The sequence below is a fragment of the Solanum stenotomum genome, unplaced genomic scaffold (assembly GCF_019186545.1).
Source record: "Solanum stenotomum isolate F172 unplaced genomic scaffold, ASM1918654v1 scaffold19040, whole genome shotgun sequence".
NCBI classification, from domain to species: Eukaryota; Viridiplantae; Streptophyta; class Magnoliopsida; order Solanales; family Solanaceae; genus Solanum; species Solanum stenotomum.
Window position 1 is genome coordinate 1,063 of NW_026025338.1, and position 13,568 is coordinate 14,630.

General features: G+C 31.8%; 1 pseudogene; it reads left to right on the forward strand.

The window, feature by feature from the left end:
• The first annotated feature begins 6,501 nt into the window (after nucleotides 1-6,501).
• On the forward strand, nucleotides 6,502-7,958 carry LOC125850769 (probable 2-oxoglutarate-dependent dioxygenase AOP1.2; annotated as a pseudogene).
• Nucleotides 7,959-13,568: the final 5,610 nt, after the last annotated feature.

The window sequence follows — 13,568 nt, forward strand, 5'->3', positions numbered from 1 at the left end:
TTTACACTTTGTAAAGTATAAGTTTTTCTTACACTTTGTAAAGTGAAAGTTTTTCTTACACTTTGTAAAGTGAAAATTTTTCTTACACTTTAAGAAAAGTTACTTTACCTTTTCAATTTCTTCTTCTCCCCTTTCATTTTCATGGTTCACTTTCATCTTCCAAACGATTTTTCACTTCGAAGATGTTAATTTGATGGTCCCAATCCGGAAATACTGTTTATTATAATTGTCCTCCCAAACACAATGCTAAATATTCCATTAATGTCCGATATCATAAATTTCTTTCATCAATTTATAAAAGAATGGGTTTAATAGTACTGATTATAATTTGATTATAGTCGAAAAATACCCTACGTCAATTCATTTTTATCACAAAGACAAGTAAATTTTGGAGAGTGGACTATCTATAATGACGAATCGTTGACCGACTTTTTGGGGGTTCCAAATGACTACATAGATCAAATCAAGTTAACAATACTTGAATTCTATGTTAGGAAGGAGCCTAAGACTAGTCAACAACGTTCTCCTTTATCGGTTGATGTCCATTCCCGATTAGAAAATCGTAATAGCGTTGATAGATTTCCGATAACTCAATCTATTGATTTTCCTAACATGACTCATTATCAAAATATTCTTACCGGTCGATATGATTTTGATTTGAACAAAACTATCAATGAAAGTGACCAGTAATGTTCAATAATTATATTTCGATTATTATTTGTTGATTTTGTCAATTATTTATTAATTTATATGATTTATTATTATTATTATTATATATTTTGTAGCGGTTTAACTCAGCAAGAGAGGAATATTGCTCCAAGTTATGGACTAAATAATTATCTTGGTCAGTCCTCACACTTTGAAATGACGGAAAATGTTGGAACATCCTCAAATTTTCATGTCTTGCCTACTTTTGATGCAGATGAAGATCGGTATATGTCCAACACTTGATTTTTTTATTTAAGTAAGTTAATTGCATGGGGCAAATATTTATACTTTTTTGCACATATAGATAAAATATCACACAAGACTCTCAATTTAACCATAAAAATAAGAGGATGGATCCACCACAATTTAACCGTAAGCACTCTCAATTATTAAATATAAAAAAAACATGAGGTGTAATTCAGCAGTGGCAAAACACTATTTTTGCAATACCAATCCAACAGTGTAATTCCTTTTGTTTCTTTCAAATTAAAGACTTTTTTTTCTAACTCAATATTTAGTAATTGAATGCACATTGTATAAGACTTGCTGAAATTTTGAACAAATTACAACATCATTTCAAAGTAATGAATATGAGATGGAAAAAAAAAGTACCTACTTTATATAATTTATAGTGTCGGATTGTTGTGTTGTCGGGTTGTGCTACTCCAATCTTTCAAGATTTTGATTTTTTAGTGTGGGGCCGCTTCAGTTGTCGGATTGGGACCATCAATTAACATCTTCGAAGTGAAAAATCGTTTGGAAGATGAAAGTGAACCACGAAAGTGAAAAGGTAAAGTAACTTTTCTTAAAGTGTAACTTTAATTTAGGATCACAAAATTCAAAAGTTTTCTTTATTTTCTTAAAAACTCTGTGTCAAATTAAACTAAATCACTCTTTTTAAAACGGAGGGAGTAAATATCGTTGGACAGTAGAAGTACTTTATCATGTGTCACAAAAAGTACACGGTTTTATGTCTATTTCTAGTCAATAACTTAAGCGTGTTATATATATGTTCCATTGAACGCGTGTATATATGATTCATTGGACGATGTTGCTTAATTCCGTGCTTCACTTGAATTTTCCATTTTCCAATGTAAAATCAGTCTGTAAAAATCTATTTTAATAAAGTTAAAGTATTACTTACTATATAACTAGCAAATTATTGGTATATTTCACTCCCGTCTCTCTCATCGTGACTCTATTAATTTAGCATGATTACTTTTAATTTCTTCAAAATCAAATATTTCCTCCGTTTCAAAAAGAGTGAAGTTTGACTTGACACGGAGTTTAAGAAAATAAAAAAGACTTTCGAATCTTGTGGTTCTAAATTAAAGTTATGTCAAATGTATAAAATTGTCCTTTAATCTTGTGGTCTTAAACATGTCACGTGGAAAACTGAAAGTAAAATGTTTCCAAAAAAGTAAAGAGGTCATTCTTTCTTAAACAAACTAAAAAGGAAAGGAGGTCATTCTTTTTCAAACAGAAGGAGTAAAAATTTTTCTTAAATTCACACTTTTATAATTATTCATATCAGATAAAGAATTTAATTAATGGTAAATGTACATATACATATATTTCCTCTTCCAATAGCAAGACTGTAGTTGAAGGGGGTAGTCGTTCAAACATAAATTTAGAGGTAAGGGATTTCTTTAACATATCCACTATATCAAGATACATCATGTATCAAAAAGAATCATGATACATTATATATCAAAAGAATATTATTATGTTGCCGACACTCAAGAATCATTGTTGATCCCCAAGTGAACTCTCATCTTGGTTGACTACAAGCGGAAGACTAATTCAAGTATACACAAACATCAAATTGAAAGAAATATTTATCAACAGTTTACTGAATCTCAAAACTCTCTAAATATAAGGTGTATGAAATATAGTTTTGAATAAAATATCTAAAGCTGAAAGACTCTCCAAAGTTGACTATCTATGAAGCCTTTATTGTATAAAGATGGGTGTGGGAACCAGATCCACGACACCTCAAAATGCTACTACTAACAATTCCTAAGAATTGGAACCCTCCGGAAGCAATGAGGTCTCATTCAAAAGTTGGCAAGCGGATAAAGTGATCTTAGCGGAACTCTTGTTGAGGATCCTAAGTACATGAATCTGCATCATAAAAAGATGCAGGTCGAATGATATCAGTACATTGAATGCACAAGTATGTAATATAGTTGAATAACAAATAGCTAAACTTAAATATCTAAAGGTAACTCAACTGATGTATAGTATAAATTATGATGAAAAATCATTTAAGCTCTTACTGTAAGGATACAATAGTAGCAAATACTGAACTGAAATATATAAATAAAAATACATTTTACTATACTTTACTTGGGAGTTTCTCTAACCGACAATCATCACTATTAGTCTCGCGATGTTACAACATCTTACCCACGTTATCAGAGTCGTTCTATACCTTGTCGGAGTATAGAACACAACTGAACCGATGGATCCACTAAAAAGCCTTCTTGAGGAAGGTGAGGAGTCATCTGTCTTATGGTACGATCTTATCTATGTTGACGTAGGTTATGGAGTTTGAGTTATCTTAACTCTTACCCCAAATTGGTGTTTAATACTACTCCCAAAATATAATTGTATGCTCGTATAAAAGTACTCTTTGGTTAAGATAATTTCTCAAAAGGCCTCTTCAAGAGGTAATTGAAGTTATACTAAATCTTTCTGAAATACTCTGAAAACTCTTTATACTTTTCTGAAAATAACGCTCTCTTTTTCAATGTAAAAATGATACATCCCGAACCATTTAAGTTCCTTTAAACTCTTTTTGAAAATAATGCTTTAAACTTTCCTTTAAACTCGCTTTAGTTTCTAAAATCAATGTAAGGAAAATTACTTGCGCAAAAGATTTTTAGTAAAACTCAATATATGGGGTTCATATGGAACTACAAGTATGAACAATAATTCAAGAATTTCAATGCATAAAGTTTCGCAATCTCATAATATAGGAATTTCATAAAATTGAGGGTAGAACCCTAGATTCAACTTTCTACTGACTGAATTGAGATGTAGAACGTGAGGATGAACTAGTCCAACATTATGAATAACCTTACATACCTAGAAGAACAAAGTTCACGAAGAAGTTTGAAGAAGAACTTGATTAATCTTGAACTTGAGGAAGAACATTAGCTTTCTTAGAGGAAATCTTTGAGCTTGGAATTTTGGAGTTTGATCTTTAGAGAAGAAACTTTTTTATGAAGTTCTTAGAGTGGAGGAACTTGAAAAAATCTTGGATGGAAAGTTTCTCTTTATATCTTGAATTTTTGACATGGAAGTTTTAGGGTTCTTGATATAGAAGAAGAACCCTACATGATAAGGGCCCAGTCCAATACGAACAACACACCCCCACTTCAAGCGCACATTTATCACTTATTTGTTCTAGTCGATGGAACTAGTGAACCACGCTAGCTGATTAGATGTGTGGGGTGGAGTTATACCCCATTTGATTGATCCAACCTTTTCTTCGCTTCTATAGTGAATCTTCTACTAAAGGGGAAAGCCTGCACGCCTTATTTGAGACTACTAAGGCAGACGGTGGACTCTTTCATTAGGTAGGGAAAGAATGGGGCCTAAGCACGGTAGATGCCATATTTTGAGAGAATTTCTAGATACTTGACTGTTTAGATTGATGATTTTGAGAGAAAAATTAGTTAGTTGAATGATATGTACTTGGTTAAAACACTCAAAACGACTTAGAATAGGGTTTAAAAACTTAGGAAAGGACCAAAATAACCTTGTAACACATGCAAGAAGTTGCTGAAAAAATTTAGCAGCAAGCCTTCACGGAAGGCTCTACGGTTCATGGAACATTCCACCGTCCGTAGTTTCCATCCGTATAACTTCGACTGCCTGACAGGACTTCACTAAATCGGGCATAACTTTTTACTCCAAACTCGAAAGGAGAAAACTTGGCGACATTGGAAAGATGACTCATAAACCTTAGTTTAATAGGTCATGGGCCACTGTAATTATTATGTGCTTAGATATATATGATCATTTGAAGTTGTTCTAAGTAGAATCTTATATCAAAACTTAATCGGTAAGGAAGCTTTCAACTCAAATTTGTGCAAGCGGATTCTAGTGACCTTAATTCATATCCAAATTCATTCTCACATTAAAGAATTGACCTTAAAACCTAAGAACAATTTAAGAATCACCCTTACAACTAACCTTATACGCAAATTAACAATGGTTTGGGTCTTAGCTTTGAAATTTTTAAGGTGTTACAGCATGACACCAAATTATTTTGGTCATAACAAGTGGTATTAGAGTCAGGTTCAATGATTTAATAATGGTTCCCAGGTTCAATGATGGAGCCAAGTTTAGTGTTCGATAATCGATCGTTGAATTAAAAATTAGGTGTTCATCTTGGCAGGTATAGTTCTAGCCGCAACCTATTTGATAGTAATGGAAATTTTTGTTTGAGAATTTTATTTTTTAGAGAGGTTTTTTGTATCAAGACATACATTTTGGAAATGAGATGCAAGCTATTGGACATTATGTGAAGAAGACAAGTTAACATTATGCATTGAGGAACGAAAGGGGTTACGAACACCTTCTAGATGTTTTAGGACCTTCTCCACGTAACATAATAGATACTAAAGGATTACGTTGAACCATTTCCTCTTAAAGAGTAAAATTATCCATTTAAAATTCATTATTTGTCCAAAAATAAACATACATATTAAACATGAATTCCCAACTGCAAAAGTTTAAACATAAGAATCACACTACTAAAAAAACATGAATTTCCGAAGAAAACTCACTGGAAATGGTGGCTCGTTGAAGACGTTTCCGATTAATGTACTGTCAGAAATCCTATATATATTAACGATATTCTGATAGGAACAAACATTAGTCGGAAATTCACAATTAGAATATCAAACACCACAATAAGCCTTGAATAGATCACTGGAGTCCGTATAGCCAGTTTGTGAAGTACCAAACTCAAATAATCCAAGTATTTCGTATGGCTTGAAGAGTAAAGGGGGTTCTTCATCTACAAATTCTTTTGGGACCTCTATGAAGTGACCTGATTTTGATAATGAAAATAATTGAATGGAGTATCTATCACTTTCTCTGGCCATTTCAACTCTATGAACAGGAGAATGCAATCGACCANGTTCTTCATCTACAAGTTCTTTTGGGACCTCTATGAAGTGACCTGGTTTTGATAATGAAAATAATTGAATGGAGTATCTATCACTTTCTCTGGCCATTTCAACTCTATGAACAGGAGAATGCAATCGATCATTTGTCCATGCCTATATAAATTTACGTGGTCAGTGCATAAAACTCATATACCTTTATTTATTATAGAAAATAAAGTATTTTCTGAAATTACATTTCTATCAAAGGAATTTCCAGCTTCCACATTTCCAATAAATTTTGTCAAATTATAGGTAGTTATTCGAAAAATTTATGGTGGTTAAGGCACAAGCAATCATAGTTGTGTGAGGGCACCATTTCCTTTTGACAAGTGTTTTTTGGGTTCCTTTTTGTGTTGTCACACTTTCTCTCTCATACTTCCATTTTCTTAAATTTTAATCCATTCTTCATCTTCATTTTTTAGCAAAATCGTTTTTCTATCTTATCTTTGCGGGTTTTTTTTACCAAAGTTTCTATAGCGTTTTTTTTGTAGTCCTACCTCTCCGTGCAAAAAATATATTCATACTACTACTTGTGCATTCACAAATTTGTTTGATTGACTCCTTTTTCTATTAATTCTTGTAACCCACAAGAAAAAAATAAATCTATTAAATGTTGAAAAGGATGATTTCGGAGAATTTGGGATTAAAAAATTACATTGATGAATTATTGAATACCAATTATTTCCTATTTAGATTTACACATTATAAGGGATCATCAATAATCAGTGGAGATGAAAATAATAAAACTGCTGGATTGGGTGGCCACACAGATGGTAACTTCTTGACTTTTATATCACAAAATCAAGTCAATGGATTGCAAATCAACAAAAATGGAGAGTGGATCGATGTGAATATTTCACCAAATTCTTGTGTAGTTTTGGCTGGTGATTCCTTCAAAGTAAGTGTTATATAAGTCTTTAGCCTAATGTTATTACCTTGTTGGGAACTGTGTTGCTTGAATTTTTTAAAAATATTGTTACACCTTTTTGGATTCTTCAAAAAAGCATAGGTTTCAGAGGATTAGAGATGTTTGTGAAGAATAAATCCAAAGTTGGAACAACATGTTGAATTTCTTCATGCAAAATTGATAATAAATTTTGAACTACACAAATCTGAAAAATCAATTTTGTTATTTGTTGGAACTTTATGTTTTTTCGAATCTCTAAATATGGTGTCCCACTATTTTCCAAAATGCATATTTATAGTTTATTGGAACTACACAAATTTGAAAAAGAATTTTGATATTTCTCGGATCTCTAAAGATGTTGTCCCATTAGTGTTAGAATTATTTTCCAAAATGCATATTTTTGAAGAATTTGACATACTGAATGATATCTTGAAGAGTCCAACAAACACAGGTTATTGAAACTACATGTTCAATAATTTCATACAAAACTGAAAATAAATCTTGGTATTTGTTGACCCTATATATGTTGCTCTACTCTCCCAAAGTATTACAGCATCTATCTTGATATTTATATATACAGGCATGGACAAATGGTCGATTGCATTCTCCTCTTCACAGAGTAACAATTGCCGGAGAAAGTGATAGACTCTCCATTCAATTATTTTCATTATCAAAACCAGGTCACTTCACCGAGGCACCAAAAGAACTGGTGGATGAAGAACACCCTTTACTCTTCAATTCAAGCCATTTGAAATTCTTGGATTATTTGAGTATGCTGCGTCAGAAGCTGGCTATGGAGCTCCTCCCAGTGATGTTTTCAAGGCTTATTGCGGTGTTTGATATGCTAATTGTGAATTTCCATTCCTATCAGAATACCGTTAGTATATATGGGATTTCTGATAGAACATTTGCCGGAAATGTCTTCAACGAGCCACCCTTTCCAATGGGTTTGGTTGGGAATTCGTGTATTTTTTAGTAGTAAGCATCTTATGTTTGAATTGCTGTAGTTGGTAATTCATGTTTAATTTGTTTGTGGTTTTTTGGGCAAATATTTCCAATGGGTTTCGTTGGAAATTCGTTTTTTTTAGTAGTGTGCATCTTATGTTTGGATTGTTGTTGTTGGGAATTCATGTTTAACTAGTGAACTGAACCGCGCTTTGCACGGAAATAATTTTTATAAAAATAATCCTTTCAAAAGACTTGAATAATAATATTTTAATCACAAATCTAAATTGATAAAATTTCAAGTTTTAATCTAATTTATTATTAACACTTACTTTCCTTTAACTTTCCATGCCTGGGAAAGTGTTAGTAGATTTTGAAGAACAATTGATCTACTCATGTCTAGATTAAATCATAGTTTTCCTTTGTACATTATTTAACATATGTATATATGTACTTATTTTCCTTTTCTTTAGAACTTATCGCATAGTTCTAACTTCTAATTGCACGCCTACTTATAAAAGTGTACTTATTTTGTTAAATTAGTTCTTGGATTTAATTCTTACAACATATTCATAGATCGAGCGTATCTTTACTCCCACAATAGTTCAATTTACGGGAGCTCACACGAGATTCGATTCTGCTATCATGTTAAATTAGATTTTAGATCTAATTGACCCTCAAAAATTAGCTCAAAAGAAGAAGAATTGGTCAAGCCTTATAAGTTATAAGGAGGCCCATAGAACCATGAAAGTTTCTCCCTTCATCATATTTTTTCTCACCCATGACACACGTAATTTAAAAATGTACCCACTCTTGTTCTTGTGAACGGGTAAAAAAGTTAAAAAAAAATATTTTGTTTGCTAGTGAAAATCAAGCGAAGCATAAAATTGGAATTAAAAAATGCATGTGGCATGAGGTTAATTGAAAACCTTCTTAATTAATCTTTCTAAGCCAATTTTTTTAGTAATATCTACTTGCAAATTGTCGAAACAGTACCCATATATAATATAAAGACAGATGATACTATGGAATTGGAAATATGCCCATTGAAATGTCACGGCGTAAGGCATTTAAATCAAAATACTTTTGATGTAACATATAAAACTGTCAATAAAAATTAATATGAGTTAAATTAATATCATTATAATTAATCCCAAAATTTCTTTGTCATCTAACTAACCACTACTATTATATCCTAAGGCATGAATATAAAAAGCCATGAGAAAAAGTTGCTAAATTAGGTCTTAGGCCTAACTCACACCCCAAAAGCTAGCTCAAAGGGAGGAGGATTGCCCAAGCCTTATAAGGAGTCCACCCATCTCATTAACCACCGATGTGGGACTTTTGTCATTCTTTAACACCCCACCTCACGCCCAGTGCTTAGCATCTGGTGCGTGGGCAATTTTTTATTTTGGGGGCCCCAACATCGGGTGAGACGGGCCCTGCTCTGATACCATGCTAAATTAGGTCTTAGGCCTAACTCACACCCCAAAAGCTAGCTCAAAGGGAGGAGGATTGCCCAAGCCTTATAAGGAGTCCACCCATCTCATTAACCACCGATGTGGGACTTTTGTCATTCTTTAACAAAAGTAACGTTAGGAAAAGCAACGGAAGCAAATAATTAACATGATAAATACACTAAAAAAATAACAGACATCTTCAACTATTATTTAATTGGGTGGTGTATAAATGAATAGGAATAGTAGATTTTTTCTACAAAAATATATAGATTGAGTCACACTTTTTTTAAAAAAAATAAATACTCCCTCCGTTACATTTTATGTGGCAACATTTGACCGGGCACGGAGTTTAAGAAATAAATGAAGACTTTAAAATGTTTACCAAATTGCCCTTTAAAAAGTAGACTTTTTTTTCTCTCTCCTCATAAATGTATTGGAGTATTATTTTAAGATTAAGTGGGACCAACAAGGATAAAAGATGAATTGTACCTTTATAAACTTACCATATAAGGAAATGTGACATTCTTTTAGGGACTGACCAAAAAGGAAATAGTGCCACATAAAATAGGACAGAGGGAGTAATAATTATCATATGCAAAAGTAAATTTTAATAAATTTTGTAATAACACTCGATCTTAAAGCACTATAATCCAGTTGCGGAACTATGTTGACCTTTTCAAGTGCTCGAGCACCCATTAATCTTCACCTTAAAATCTTGGGTCCGCCACAGCTATAATCGATAGACATTTCCAATAGAGAAGACTCACCTATATACTCCTAATCAATTTGTTTCTATGCACTATGTCGATACAATAGGTAAATGAAGTTCAATAAAAGAGCTAGCAAATACTAAGAAAAATATAACTTTTTCATGTGCAGTAAAATTTCTTCATGTGTATTCAGGAACTAAGCTAGACTTTCAGTTAAGTTTGAGTGAATTTCAGTAATTTTGATCCAAACTCTATATTTATCTTAATAAATCTATCAACTCTATACAAATTATTGATTTAATTAAAATTCAATAATATAAAAGAATCAAAATTTCAAACTCATAAGCTTGAAATTTTGAGTACGCTCGTGTATTAGAAGAAGACAAACACACACATATATGTGTGTGTGTAACTGCAAATGCGGATTTCCCATAAGATATAATAACGAAGAAATGATACATTTAATTGTTGGAATCATACAATTGCATAGAAGAGAAAACCTTAAATATCAAACACCCATAACACAATCTTTATTGTTTGTTACTTTTCCTTTGTGATTTAACGTTGAAACACTCTTTGACACAATTTATATGCAGATAAGATCACCCTCATTAATTATAAAAAATGAAAAGACACGAGTTATCGAAAAACCATGCAATTTAATTAGGCATTTAATTGAGTAATTATCTAGGCAATTTTAAAATTGTTATTAAAATAAGATAAACAAAAACCAAAAGAACAAAGTGCAAAAAAAAAATCAAGAAAAGGAGAAAAAAGATAAATGCAAATGGAGGCCATAGAAAGATGTCACATCATCTTGTCTATGTTTCTCCTTTATATATATTAATTAATATACAAATACACCCACTCTAAATATGTTTCTCCTTTATATATACTCCCTCCGTCCCTATTTACTTGTCCATATTTCCTTTTTTAGTTGTCCCTATTTAGTTGTCCATTTTGACAAATCAAGAAAGGACAACAAATTTTTTCCTATTATACCCTTATTTACACTTCTTGAAAACTGTAAAAGTGTATGTTGTTTCCCTCCAATTTATTTCACTTGAATTTAAATAAGTGATTGTAATTTTGAAGTGAAAAGTTGTCATAAGGGTAAAATTGTAACTTCACTGTGCTAATCATTGTTGCCTTAATTTGTGTGCCATTTCTAAAGTGGACAACTAAAAAGGGACGGAGGGAGTATTAATTAATACACAAATACACCCACTCTAAATATGTTTCTCTTTTTTATATATATATATATATATATATATATATATATTAATTAATACACAAATATGCCCACTCCAAAACATGAAGAGGAACTACTCTCAAAGATTACATTTGAAGCTAGTAACCATATGATAAATTATTTCTATGTAAAAAAAAAAAATGGCAAACACAATCAATTTTACTGAAGAACATCTAATTTACAACAAACAAAATTCAATTCACCTAAAAAAGAGTTGAAAGTGTCCCTTTCTGAGCTGAAGCAAATTTCTTTCCCCGAGGATTATGATTTTGCACCATCTAACTTGGCATCAATTATATATGTTCTTGTTGCAACTGTTCTGTGAAATTGTGACCACATTATTCAATTCATCAAAAGATTCAAAGGGTTAATGGCAGTCTTTTGAAACTAATTCTCATCGTTCTTTTTCTCGTTTCCTGTTGCATGATTGCGATAATATTGTTGATATTTGACCTCTTCCAGCAGCATTCGTAGAAAATCTGTATCTTGCTTCTTGACAGCCATCTCTTCGTAGTGCTCAGCATCAACAATCTTCTACTTCTTGGTTATATACTGCCTCCCCCAAATCACGTGATTTAACTTTTTCTTCTCAAAAATATCGTGTTGGAGTTGATAATTTTCATTAAGCAAATTATCATCATCAGACACAAACTTTGGCTTCAAATTTGACATTACAATATCAATTTAGTAATTAACTACAATTCCTATACTAAAATATTACTATGTATTTTGTAAAAGGAAAAAGGACTATACGCATGATTCAACATATATTTACATTTTTTTTTTTTTTACACTGGAAAAAACTTTGATTAGGAAAAGATTGTGTTGTGGTGGACGGAGTTGCTATTATTCTCGTAATCAGAGGTCTCTGTTCAAATCTTGAATATGAAAGAGAGCACTTCCGTCCCAATGGAGCCTTATGATGTATGAGTCCATATATAACTAGACTTCAATGCAGATATCAATCACCCGTCTGAAATAATCCATAAAAACTGACACACTTCCGATAGAAAGAAGTTGCCAAAACACTGTGACCTTCCTGTCATATTTCTAGGAAAGAGAATATAAATATAAGACGTCTTTTCTATTCACAATTAGAATTATAATTTTGTTATCTTATTATAAATTATATTTTGTTATATTGAGATAGATAATTAAATATTAGGTGTATCGTATTATTTAAATTTCATTAAAGTTATGCTAACTGGAAGAATTTAGATTTACCCTTAGGCTTGAACTTTAGGAAATTGATTATAGTTTTGGGTGATTTTTTGGGTCTAGGCTAGACATATAGTAACATGGGTACCGATAGACTCGTTAACTTACAAACTATGCATACTTGATAGCTTGGAAACGTTTGGAGACATTGAGGAAAGGAAAAGCTTTGGAAAATTAGCTTGCTCGACTTCGATTCCTCGGTGGAGGTAGATTATGGTTTATTCTATGTGAAAGATAAACTCTTAATAGTGATTGAGTGATATTGTGAATTTTTTCTATGTACTTGGTTGTGTGGTTTGGATAATCTATGTGTTGTTTGTGATTGGTCTAAAATCCTGAGACAGTGAAATTTATAATCTTGAACCTTCTCTATCGAAGTGATGCCTTGAATAAAGAAGGCTTGATGAAATATTGTTAATGAAGTGAAAAGTACTGGTGATAATAAATGATAAGTTAACGATATTATTGAATCGGGTGTCACGTTCCGACATGATATTTCTAAATATGTTCAACCTTGAGATATTTCTAAATATGTTCAACCTAACATGTCTAAGTGAAAAAATCGTATCAACTTGAGATATTTCTAAATATGTTCAACCTTCTTCCTATGTTTATACTAACATTATATGTGCGTTAATTTTTGCAGCAATTTGATAAAATCTCATTCTAATCCACTTGTGGAATTGGATGAAATGTTGAAAAGGACGATTTTGGAGAATTTGGGATTAAAAAATCACATTGATGAATTGTTGAATCCCAATTATTTCCTATTTAGATTTACACATGGCAAGGGATCATCAATCATTAGTGGAGATGAAAATAAAAACGGCTGGATAGGGTGGCCACACAGATGGTAACTTCTTGACTTTTATATCACAAAATCAAGTCAATGGATTGCAAATCAACAAAAATGGAGAGTGGATTGATGTCAACATTTCACCAAATTCTTACGTTGTTTTGTCTGGTGATTCCTTGAAAGTAAGTGTTACTCTGTCTACATTTATATGACACATTTCGTTTTTCGAGAGTCAAACAATTTAAGTTTGAACTTTATATTGCTATTTCTTTTGAACTTATGTTGCTCGGCTTTTTAAAATATCATTTCACTAGTGTGGAATTCTTAAAAAAAGCAACTTTTTAAAAGACTCTGACACGCTAAATAATATTTTTGAATGAATCAGAGTA